The sequence below is a fragment of the Helianthus annuus genome, chromosome 4 (assembly GCF_002127325.2).
Source record: "Helianthus annuus cultivar XRQ/B chromosome 4, HanXRQr2.0-SUNRISE, whole genome shotgun sequence".
Lineage (NCBI taxonomy): Eukaryota > Viridiplantae > Streptophyta > Magnoliopsida > Asterales > Asteraceae > Helianthus > Helianthus annuus.
In genome coordinates, this window is record NC_035436.2 from 93,939,345 (window position 1) to 93,952,877 (window position 13,533).

Genomic DNA, 13,533 nt, shown 5'->3' on the forward strand with positions numbered 1-13,533 from the left:
AATTGACAACAAACCCTAGCAGTAAAAGAAATAAAAACTAACCCTAATCCTGACGTCAAAAGATTAGTAACCAAGGTAAAGTCTAGTATCCTTACTCAGAAGGAACGACAACACCACAATTGCTAACCCAGATCGATCAAGAAGAAGATCAGTATGAACAGACGAGCAAGAAAACTAGGGTTTCACACGGTCGCCAATTTCGCCCAGAGCCATATGTGCATGTAAAATGTAGGGTTGATACATATTTCACTTACCATACTTGACATTTTGTTTACACATGACATGATTGACAATGACATAGACATTTTGACATTGTTATACACATTTCATGATTTACACTTGACAATAGACATGGTTTTTCGCATAAATATTTTGACTTTTGGTTATACATAAACACGTTTACATTGGTGGTGTGTTTGGGTAAATGATTCAAGTAACGAGGTGTGTGTGTAATATGATACAAGCATGGTGGATACGCCGCTGGTACTTCCTATATATAAGTGTTTGTATGATATTACACATCGTACCGTTGTTTAAATCATTTCAGTTTTGATATATAACATATTTTTCACAATACATTGTTTTACAAACAACTTATCTTATATAAACTCATTTTTACTTGGTTATTCATTTAACCATACATTATTCTTTCAAAAATACATATCTACCATCGTTTTTCAAATGATTTACAAACAATACAATCAACAAGGTTCATGACTACATTTCATTAAATATTTTTCTAAAACCTAAGTCATGGATCCTATTTTCACAAGGATCATGAATGCTTTGATTTAACATTTTGACATTACATATTCATACTTATGTTGGGTTTATTTTTATGCTTCCGCTAAACATTGACATTGCACTTATGTTTTGAACACCATTCATATTGGTTTGATTGAATAAAATTTACTTTTACTTATTACTTACATGTTCAATATGATTGGTGGCTTGATCCTGGTCATGTCACGCCTCCAAGCGGTGATACTCCGCGAGTGGATTTTGGGGGTGTGACAGATTGGTATCAGAGCCATTGGTTATAGAGAACTTGGTTTTAATATGGGGAAAACGTTTTTATTAAAACCAGACTATAACCAGTACAGTGCTCAACGATCCACAACGATGCTTCGCTCCACGTGCAAGACTGTATATACTAGGTACTGCTATTCATGTTTACTTTGCCTACTTGCTAGAATTACATAGAACTTTGCTCGTGGTATGCTTAGATTACATTGCCTACTATTCATTATTGCTTGAGAACACTTGTATGCTTACTCTCTTCTGTCATCGCACTATTCGCGAACGCTCTCTCACTTATGTTACCTTTGCTATGAAGATCATGGCTGGACGCATTAACTTGATACAAGCCCAGTTGACGGCTCTCATCAACGAACAAGTTGCTACACCACTTGCAGCCGCACAAGCAGGAGGTATACCCTGCAGTCGTAACTCACACTAAGATCTTTAGATCCTACACTTCTAGACCTACTCTTGTGTTTAACCTTGTCCTATTCTTATATACACAACAGGTCAACACGCTCAGCCACCTGTTTGCACTTTCAAGAATTTCATGGACTGTCGTCCTAGCACATTCAGTGGCACGGAGGGAGCAGTGGGACTCCTCCATTGGTTTGAAAAGCTCGAGTCTGTGTTTGAGATGTGTGAATGCCTTGAGGCTCGCAGGGTGAAGTACGCCACCGGCACACTGGAAGGAATCGCGCTGACTTGGTGGAATGCGCAAGTTCAACTTTTAGGATTGGCAGCTGCTAACGCCACCCCTTGGAATGATTTCAAGGAGCTGACTAAACTGGAATACTGCACACGTGACGACATCGACAAGTTAGAGTTGGAGTTCTTTCATTTGAAAATGACGGGGTCGGAAATTGAGGCATATACTAAACGGTCAAACGAGTTGGCCGTCCTGTGTCCAACTATGGTGGACCCTCCTATCAGATGTATTGAGTTGTATCTCAAAGGGTTTGCACCAGAAATTCAAAGCCACGTGACATCAGCCAACCTTAATAATATCCAGGATATTCAATGTCTTGCTCATCGCCTCACATATCAGGCAGTGGAACAAAACAGGCTGCCTAAACGTATCAGTGCTACCGGTGCTACTACTTCCACTACTCTCAGTGATAACAAACGGAAAAGGGATGGGGATTCCAGCAAAGGTTCAGCTACAGCTCAATCTCAGGTTCAGCAGCGCAAGACTGATAACTACCAGAGCCCTGGTCAGCAATCTTCGGGCAATCAAAGACAGGGTGGATATTAGGGAAATCTCCCAAGGTGAAATACTTGCAACAAGCACCACAACGGCCAGTGCAACAAGGGTCGTTGTCAGCGGTGCCTCAAGATGGGTCATGAGGCGAAGGATTGTAGGAGCTCACGGCCAGCAAATCAGAATCAGCAACAACAACCACCTACTCCACGAAACCAGCAGCAACAACAGTAGCGAGGCAACAGAGGATGCTATCAATGTGGTGCTGAAGGCCACTTCAAACGTGACTGCCCCCAGTTAAACCAGAACCAGAACAACAATAACAACAATCAGGGCAATGGGAACAACAACGGGGGAAACAATAATGGCAACGATGCCAGGGGTCGTGTGTTTATGCTGGGGCAGGGTGAAGCAAGGAATGATCCTAACGTGGTTATGGGTAAGTTTCTTCTCGACGACTTTTATGTTTCTGTATTGTTTGATTCGGGTGCGGATACCAGTTATGTGTCTCTAAAAGTTAGTCAAATGTTAAAACGTACACCAACACCCTTAAACACCAAACATGTCGTAGAGTTAGCCAACGGTAGAAGTTTAGAGGCCACACATGTAGTCAAAGGTTGTAACATCGTCTTAGCCGGTCAGACTTTCTCCATCGACCTCATTCCTATAGTTCTGGGTAGTTTCGACATCGTCATTGGTATGGATTGGTTATCCCAGCAAAAAGCAGAGATCTTATGCATGAAGAAGATCGTTCGTATTCCCCGTTCGGGTAAAGGACCTCTCGAAGCTCAAGGCGACAAGAGTGGTGCCGTGGTTGGCATCATCTCCTTTCTGAAAGCTCAGAAATGGTTGCGAAAGGGTCACACTGCCATTTTGGCACTTGTTACAGACACATCAACGAAAGAGAAGAGATTAGAGGATGTTCCAGTTGTACGAGACTTTCCTCAAGTGTTTCCTGAAGACTTACCTAGTCTACCGCCTCATCACCGGGTCGAATTTCAGATTGAACTAGCTCCAGGAGCAGCACCCATAGCTCGCGCACCATATCGTTTAGCTCCAACCGAACTGGAAGAACTGTCTAAGCAATTGCAAGAACTCTTGGATAAGGGTTTTATACATCCTAGCTCTTCGCCCTGGGGAGCTCCAGTCTTGTTTGTAAAGAAGAAGGATGGAACTTTCAGGATGTGCATAGATTACCGCGAACTCAACAAGGTGACAGTGAAGAACCGCTACCCTCTGCCACCTATTGATGACTTGTTCGACCAGCTGCAAGGGTCGAGCTATTACTCCAAGATTGACCTGAGGTCAGGTCACCATCAGCTGAGAGTCCGGGATGAGGACGTCTCTAAGACAGCATTCAGAACTCGCTACGGCCACTACGAGTTTCTAGTCATGCCGTTCGGACTAACGAACGCACCTGCAGTTTTCATGGATCTAATGAACAGAGTGTGCAAGCCTTACCTGGACAAGTTTGTGATCGTTTTCATCGACGACATCCTGATCTATTCCAAGAGTCAGGAGGAACACGAACAACACTTACGACTCATTTTGGAACTTCTTCGAAAGGAACAACTGTACGCCAAGTTTTCAAAATGCGACTTCTGGCTTCGTGAAGTCCACTTTCTAGGCCATGTGGTAAACAAGGATGGGATTCATGTTGATCCATCCAAGGTAGACTCGATCAGGAACTAGCCTGCACCACGTACACCAACGGAAATACGCCAATTCTTGGGTTTGGCGGGTTATTACAGACGGTTCATCAAAGACTTCTCAAAGATCGCACAGCCGCTTACATTACTGACACAGAAAGATGTTACCTATCGTTGGGGTAATACACAAGAAATGGATTTTCAACACCTAAAGGATAGGCTATGAAGCGCACCTATTCTCTCGTTGCTAGAGGGCACAGACGATTTTGTGGTCTACTGCGATGCGTCGATTCAGGGTCTTGGTTGCGTATTGATGCAAAGGGATAAACTAATTGCTTACGCCTCGCGCCAACTTAAAGTTCACGAGTGGAACTACACTACACATGATTTAGAACTTGGAGCTGTTGTTTTCGCGCTTAAGATATGGTGACACTACCTGTACGGTACCAAGTGCACTATCTACACCGATCACAGGAGTCTCGAGCATATTTTCAAGCAGAAGGAATTGAACATGCGACAACATCGATGGGTCGAGCTACTTAATGATTACGAATACGCTATCAAATACCATCCACGCAAAGCCAATGTTGTGGCTGACGCCCTCAGTCGGAAAGACACTACGCCTAGACGCGTGCGAGCATTACAACTTACTATTCAGTCTAGTCTTCCTGCACAGATACAAGATGCTCAGGTAGAAGCATTGAAACCAGAAAACGTCAGGGCTGAAGCCCTACGCGGCTCAAGGCAATGGTTAGAACAAAGGGAAGACGATGCCTACTACGTAGCAAGACGCATTTGGGTTCCACATTATGGCAACTTACGCGAGCTGATAATGGATGAGGCTCATAAGTCCCGCTACTCGGTACATCCAGGTTCGGATAAAATGTACCACGATCTTAGAACTACGTACTGGTGGCTTAGCATGAAGGCCCACATAGCAACTTACGTCGGCAAGTGTTTGACCTGTGCGAGGGTCAAGACGGAATACCAGAAACCATCAGGCCTACTTCAGCAACCGAAGATACCACAATGGAAATGGGAGGAAATTTCCATGGATTTGTTACTGGCCTGCCTAGATCCCAGCGTGGGAACGATACTATTTGGGTGATCGTGGATCGACTCACAAAGTCTGCTCACTTCTTAGCTATCAAGGAAACTGACAATTCTCTACATTTGCAGACATTTACTTGAAAGAAGTTGTTTCGAGGCATGGAGTGCCAACCTCTATTATCTCAGATCGTGATGCACGATTTACTTCAGAACTATGGCAAGCAATGCACAAATCTTTTGGCTCTCGATTAGACATGAGCACAGCTTACCACCCTCAGACGGATGGGCAGTCTGAGCGCACTATCCAGACTCTAGAAGACATGCTTCGGACATGTGTTATCGACTTCGGCAACAGCTGGGAAAAACATCTCCCATTAGTGGAGTTTTCGTACAACAAAAGTTACCACACCAGCATACAAGCCGCTCAATTCGAGGCATTATACGGACATAAATGCCGATCACCTCTTTGTTGGGCAGAGGTGGGTGATAGTCAGATCACAGGTCCAGAAATGGTAGTTGATGCTACTGAACGGATTGCACAGATACGACAACGCATGGCGGCAGCTCGTGACCGTCAGAAAAGCTACGCTGATAAAAGCAAAAAATCGCTTGAGTTCCAAGTTAGGGATCGAGTGCTACTCAAAGTCTCACCCTGGAAGGGTGTGGTTCGTTTTGGTAAACGAGGCAAGCTCAATCCGCGGTATGTTGGACCGTTCGAAATCATTGAAAGAATAGGCAAGGTGGCCTACAAACTGAACCAACCAGCAGAACTCGGTGCAGTTCATAACGTTTTCCACGTGTCGAATCTGAAGAAGTGTCTGTCAGATGAGACCCTCATAGTTCCTTTGAAGGAGCTCACTATCGACGAGCAGTTACATTTCGTCGAGGAACCTGTTGAAATCATGGACCGGGATGTTAAGGTCCTCAAGAACACTAGAATACCTCTTGTACGAGTTCGTTGGAACTCCTGTCGTGGCCCAGAGTTCACCTGGGAATGAGAAGACCAAATGAAACTCAAGTATCCCCAGTTATTCGGAAACCGAGCAACCACTACTGAGGCTGAAGCTACTACAGAATTTCGGGACGAAATTCCAAATCAACAGGGGGATGATGTGACACCCAAGGGAAACCAGTAAACGATACAACTTAACTAGCTTCCTCAGTAACCGCATGCTAAATTTCGGGACGAAATTTCTTTCAAGTTGGGGATAATGTGACAACCCATAACTTCAGGTTAATGCTTTAACTTAACACAATTAATTTGGTCACACAATCTTTAGCATTGCATGGAACTATGCATTACTCTATGCACTATTTTACTTACATGAGAACTTTGTGCCTTGACTGTAAATTATATGTGGTGTGTGTGTTTTATGTAAAATATGATACTTAGGGGTAAGTAGAGTACTTAGTGAAACCTTAATAACTCCTAACCCTAAAACCTTCCTCACAAATCATTCTACGGCAGTTCAAATCATCCTTTCTACAACCATTCCTCTCATCATTCTTGGCTACACAAGTTCTCTCGCATCAATCTTGATTTCCCAATCCATCTAGAATCAATCTAAGGTAAACGTTTAATGATTATTTGTTGTTAATCATTGGTTATTTGATTCATGCAAACCCTAGTTCTCCAAACAATGGTTCTGTGTTTATTGATCATCCTGATTATCGTGAACTGGTTTATGAACAGTTGTGTAATCACTTGCCTGATATTAAGATGCCTGATATTAAGATGCCTGATATGTTAGAGGTGTTTGATTGTTGATTAGATTACAGCATTGCCAATGTATGAAAATTAGGGTTTTTGATCGTAACCTGCAATGTAACTGTTCCATTGAGAACTGTAAATTGGTTTTGGAAATCACGCATGTTGATAACTCAGAGTTAAGTGTCAGGGCTTTGTGAAGTCACAAGTCCGAGTTTTATTAAAGTAACACATGGTCCGAATTTTGTAAAGGAAACTCAAGGTCCAAATTTTGTAAAGGAGATACATGGTCCGAGTTTTGTTGGTGATGTTTGGTCCGAGTTTTGTGGATGATGTTTGGTCCGAGTTTTTATAAATAAAACACATGGCCCGAGTTTCTTTAATCAATGGTCCGAGTTTGTTAATGCTTATAAGGTCCGAGTTTTATTGATGTTATAAGGTCCGAGTTTTGTGTATAAATATAAGGTCCGAGTTTTGTAAAAAAATATGAGGTCCGAGTTTATATAAAGGGGTGTTTGGTCTGACTTTATTAGAAGATGTTTGGTCTGAGTTTTAGTTATTGTTGGATACGAGTTTACTTATAATGCTAAGTTCAAAACCCTTTTAGTAGTATGAAGAACACTTGCATGCCACTGTGTGTTACTGTATGCATGTGCAGTCTATGTCATGTAAATCTGTAAACAATTTTCACATGGAACACAGTTGTTTGGACACCAAGGAATTGTAAAAATTATTTCAACGTAAACACTTACATTGAGTTATGTGCAATGTACCTTAGGTCGCGTGTAACGAACCTAACCATTAATTAACACTAGAAGCACAATAAAAAACCGAGCAAACCAAGGTGAGTTCACACTCTTACCAAGGCATGGGATTTCCCGGGGTAGGGAACGGGATTGGATGATTATCTGTATTTACGTTGTTGTTGGGAATTATGAATACTGACCTCGGTTGGGAAAGGTCACTTATAGATACTGCTAGACTAGTGATACATGGGGAAGCCCTCACTACTCTTCGCACACATGCCTGTAATGGTCGCGATACTGATACTGATCTTCGCACGCATGCCTAGAATGGCCGCGATACTGATACTAAACTTCGCACACATGCCTGGAGGGCCGCGATACAAATAAAACTAGTCTACAATACATGGGAAACCCCCACTAATCTTCGCAAACATGCCTGGAGGGCCGCGATGTAATTATAAACGATACATGGGTTACTAAACAAACAAACGTTTTACGAAATGAACACTATTACTAAACAACCCACTGTGAACTCGCTCAACTAGTTGTTGACTCTCTGTTACATGCCTTGCAGGTCGTTAGGTATACATGGAGCTTGTGTCACACCCCGACCACGTAGGACAACAAACCGTAGCAGAAACGTCGGGGAGTGTTGCAACAGAAGCTATTGTTTCACAACCATGGATACAAAAAGTGTTTCATTTTATTGATAAAATTAAACAATACATTGTCTAAAAACATATAACAAACAAGTTTTATATCGTCTATCATAGTTATTATGTCACTAAGTCCTTGTCCAGATCCTATGTGACGCATGCCTCCTAGAAATCGATCAAGCATCAATACCTGAAACATATGTAAAAACTTAGTCAGCAAAGAAATGCTGGCGAGTACATAGGTTTTATAGGAGTGTCGGATTCATGGCTAGTTTAAATATTGCAATACTTTATTGAAAACTTTGTTTTAAAAAGAGTATAATATTGCAACTTAAATAACCAACTCAAATCAAGTGGGTTATAGTTTATAAAACCTCGTAGCCATGATTCTTAACCCAAAAACATTTGTTTTAGTAAAGCAATTTGTAAAACATCTCGTATTACATCGTTAATAACATCTCGTTAATAAAACTCGTATGGTTTATATCATTTCGAAAACCTCGTTTGTGTGATATCGTTCCAAAATCGTTTACCCAAGTGAACTAAATGACGCCACGGTATGTAATATGTTGAAAACACTTATATATAAGAAGTACCAGCGGCATATCTACCATGTTTTCCACCATATTACACCCGTCCCGTTATCTAAACACTAGCCAAAAACCAATCGTTTACCCAAATTGTTTAACATCGTTTCCAAATTGTTTCCAAATCTTTCCCAAATCTTTTACTCGTTTAAATCGTCCTCATTTTAATTGTGATAACTTATATATGGTCATCTCGTTAATAACATTCAAACCTTCGTGACTCGATCACCTCGCTTCTCGCTTCTCGAATTAACAAACCACCAAAGGGTAAGTTAACAAACATCAGATTCAGTCGTTACCCACAACCCCCACACATAACCATGGGAGATGTAAAATAACGGGATTTGTCAGATCCTATGGTACCATAACCTAATACTGGTCGGCTTGATTAATGCTACTGAATGTCATTTGTTATGTAACTACAACCATCAAGTTTTGTTCACATTATTGAAATCGTTATTAGTTTAGTAAAAATCATTTTAATCGTTTTTGAAATCATCGTTTAAACCTTGAAAACATTTCGTACATATGAATCACCCCAAAACATTTAAAAACAGTAAAATAGGGGAACTATGTACTCACATGTAGTGCAAAGTATCCTCGATCAAATAGAATTCCAACAAACTCAAGCAAATCAGAGAAATCACGTAGCACCTAGTAATCGAACCACTAGTCAAACAATAGACGCCTAAATCGGAAGATCGGACAGAATGAGGTCTTGTAACCAAGTGAGTGTTGGAACTCATGTGATATGGTTTGACAAAGCCTACATTCTAAATTGAAACCTAACCCTAGTGCTTTCGACCCATCGTGACCCATTAAGGTAGCTTACGCTACTTTAACGCGTCGTGCGCGCAATGCGCGTTCGAGGCGTCTAACTAGTCCTATGACAAGTATTATATGCCCATACATGTTTAATTACGTTACATAATCAGTTACGTGTCAAAAGTTTAGGTTACATATGCTTAATTACCAATTATGTATGAAAAGGGTATTTTGGTAATTTACCAAAGGCATATAAATTACCTATCATGCGACTAATCAAACCTAAGTGACCATAAGGTATAACCTAGGAAGGTTATTCCCTATGCTACTATGGTCACTAAACATGTTTGGTCGGATCCTAATGATCGACCAAACGGGTCGTGTTCGAAAGTCTAAGCGGGTGTTTAGTCCGCTTGACTTACGAATCTACACAAGCACTAATCTAAAAGTGACGAGCTAAACGTGTCGAAACATGTTTAGTTAAGTTAGAAAATAGGTTTGGTATCAAAACAAACGGTTTTGATACCTAAAAGTAGCTTGGTTACAAAATACGCGAGAAAACGCATTCTGGCCCAAGCTACGACTCGTCACTGAGCCTAGATAACGTGGTAATCAGTAGGTATAGTTACTAGGGACTATAACCATCGTGATTATGCTCACGTTATGAAGTTCAAACGAACTTCGCGTTGACCATAAACTGGTCAAAGCAGAAAGTCAAACACAGTTTGACTTTAACGATAGAAACGAATGAAAAGAACGAAAGAATACTTACAGAAGGTCCCCGCAAGCTCTTGATCCGATTTACTCTCAGGTATGAAGCATAAACTTCAACTTAGAGAGCCAAAATTAGATTCAAGTGTGCTTTGGGTGTGAAATGGGTTTGGGTATTTATAGGAATTGAAGTACCGTTAAGATCGTTCGTCGAAAAACGTGCTTTGATCTAGACCTTACATGTGGGCACATGGTTTTCAAAACCATGGGAATACTTAAAACCATCAAATGGTATTGCAAAACAAGGATCAAAACCATCCATGTGTGGCACATTGTTTTGAAATACCATGGATGCCTAAAAAATGGACCAAGTTCAATGTATCTGCCAGAATTTTCAAAAATGGTCCATGCACTTGTAAAACTTGATTTTTTGGCACTTTTAAACCCCTTTAACCTCACTTCAAGGCTCTAAAATGATATTAAAGTATAGAGAATTTAAAATATGCTCAAAGACATCACGAATGTCGGTTCGTTTGGTCGTACGGTTGCGTTATTCGGTTAATTACGACAGAAGTCGTAACGAACGCAAAAACGATCCAAATTAAGCGACGAATGGAATTTTATCATGCCAATCACTTAAAATAAAATATTTTAACGATTACATAAATTTTTGGATGTCCGGTTCTATTCAGAACGTAAGATATGCGCGAAAATGCAAACTTGTGCACTTTTTGACGCTTTTAGTCCCTATTGATCAATAAAGTTTATTTTAGCATACCGAACCTTTCAAAGCCTATTTCTAAGATATGTAAAGGATATTTATGGTATATTTAACTTATGATCAAGTTCCGGAGTGTTCGTTACTACACAAATTGGTATAGTTTCGTAGTTTGACACAAATAGTCCCTGCGATCGAACAAAGTTGATTTTAACACACCAAACCATCCAGAACTTATTTCTAAGTTTTGTGGAGGTTGTTTAAGATATGTTAAGCCTATTTCACTATTCCGGAGTGTTTGTTGCATTAAACTGGTTATATTTACGCATCAGTGCGCGTATAACCTTCCAGAAAACGATTTAAAGCTTGAAATTGGAATTGAATCGAATTGTAAAATCACCAAACACAAATACACACAAAATAACACCAAAACACATATAATAACACCAAAGCACATTGTTTTATCAATAATCAACATTGTTTTATATTGTACATCTATTATAGAGCACAGTTGTCACAGTCTCCCCTACTTCAGGAAATTTCGTCCCGAAATTTTAACTAGAGGAAGCTTGTGAAAACAAATGCGGATATTTGGTCATCATTTGGTCCTTACGTTCCCAAGTAAATTCTGGGCCACGTTTGGACTCCCAACGAACTTTAACCAAATGAATATGTTTGTTCTTCAACTGCTTGAAAGTACGGTCCACTATCTCCACGGGTCTCTCGACAAAGTGCATCGTTTCGTCGATTCGGATCTCGTCGAGAGGAATGTGAAGATCAGCGTCAGCTAAGCACTTTCACAAATTGGACACGTGAAAGTCGAATGAATATTTCCAAGCTATGGAGGTAGCTCTAGTCGATAGGCAACCTTCCCAATTCTTTCCACAATCTTGAATGGTCCCACATATCGAGGTGCAAGTTTTCCTTTCTTTCCAAATCTCATGACTCCTTTCCAAGGTGAAACCTTGAGTAGGACACGATCTCCGACTTGAAATTCTAAGGGCTTGCGTCGCATATCCGCATAACTCTTTTGACGGCTTCGAGCTGTCACAAGATTATCGCGGATTTTCTTGATTTTGTCCGTTGTTTCCAGAACGAGCTCAGGTCCAGTAAGCTGAGCTTCACCGGTCTCGTTCTAACAGACAGGTGAACGACATTTTCGACCGTAGAGAGCTTCGAATGGTGCCATTTTTATGCTAGCATGATAACTATTGTTGTAAGAGAACTCGATCATTGGTAGATGAGAGTCCCAATTACCACCAAAGTCTATCACGCATGCTCTAAGCATATCCTCCAAAGTTTGAATCGTCCTCTCGGATTGTCCATCTGTTTGGGGATGATAAGCAGTGCTTAGATTTAGTTGGGTTCCCAAAGCAGATTGCATGGTCTTCCAGAAATGAGATGAAAATCGAGCATCACGATCAGAAATGATATCCAAAGGAACACCATGTCGAGATACAATCTCATCAACATAAATCTTTGCAAGTTTATCAGCAGGTAGATCCTTGCGAATTGCAATAAAATGAGCTGATTTTGTTAATCGATCGATAACAACCCAAATAGCATCGTGACCTTTAGATGTACGCGGTAACTTAGTGATGAGATCCATCGCAAGGCTCTCCCACTTCCAAACCGGTATCTCTGGTTGTACAAGCAAATAAGAAGGCCGTTGATGTTCAGCCTTGACTTTAAGACAAGTTAGGCATTTTGATACATACAAGGCAACATCTTCGATACATACAAGGCAACATCTTTCTTCATACCAGGCCACCTGAACTTAGTACGAAGATCCTTGTACATTTTATCAGCACCAGGACGGATAGAATTTCGAGACTTGTGAGATTCGTCCATCGCTAGGGTGCGAAGATTGTCTTTTTTCGGAATCCACAAACGATCCTTGAAGTAGAGTAAACCATCGCCTTTCCTTTCAAGCTTAAGCTCAAGCTGACGTGGCAATTCCTCACCTATCAAATTTTGTGAAACACAAAATTGCTGAGCTTGAAGAATACGAGTTTGAAGATCAGATAGAGTTCGAACTAAATGAAGCTTGACTCGCTCCTTTCGACTAAGCGCATCAGCTACAACATTCGCTTTACCAGGATGGTAGCGAATCTCACAATCGTTGTCACTCAAGAGTTCAACCCAACGTCGTTGCCTCATGTTCAACTCCTTCTGATTGAGAATATGCTGGAGACTCTTGTAGTCTGTGAAAACCACACACTTCGTGCAATAAAGATAGTGTCTCCAGATTTTAAGTGCGAAAACCACAGCTCCTCACTCAAGATCATGAGTCGTATAGTTCTTCTCGTGGATTTTCAATTGTCTAGATGCATATGTTATAACCTTACCTCGTTGCATGAGGACGCAACCAAGGCCTAAGTTGGATGCATCGCAATAGACAACGAAATCATCGCTTCCCTCGGGCAGAGATAGAACAGGAGCATTACATAACTTCCGCTTCAGCGTTTGGAACGCTTCTTCTTGTTTGGGTCCCCACTCAAAAGGCTTATTCTTCTGAGTCAAAGCAGTGAGTGGAACCGCAATCTTCGAGAAATTAGAAATGAATCGACGATAATAACCAGCAAGACCAAGAAAAGATCGAATCTCTGTAGGTGTCGTTGGCGTACTCCAATCCTTAATAGCAACAATCTTGGATGGATCCACATGAATACCCTGCTCGTTGACTATATGACCCAGAAACTGAACTTCTTTAAGCCAGAAT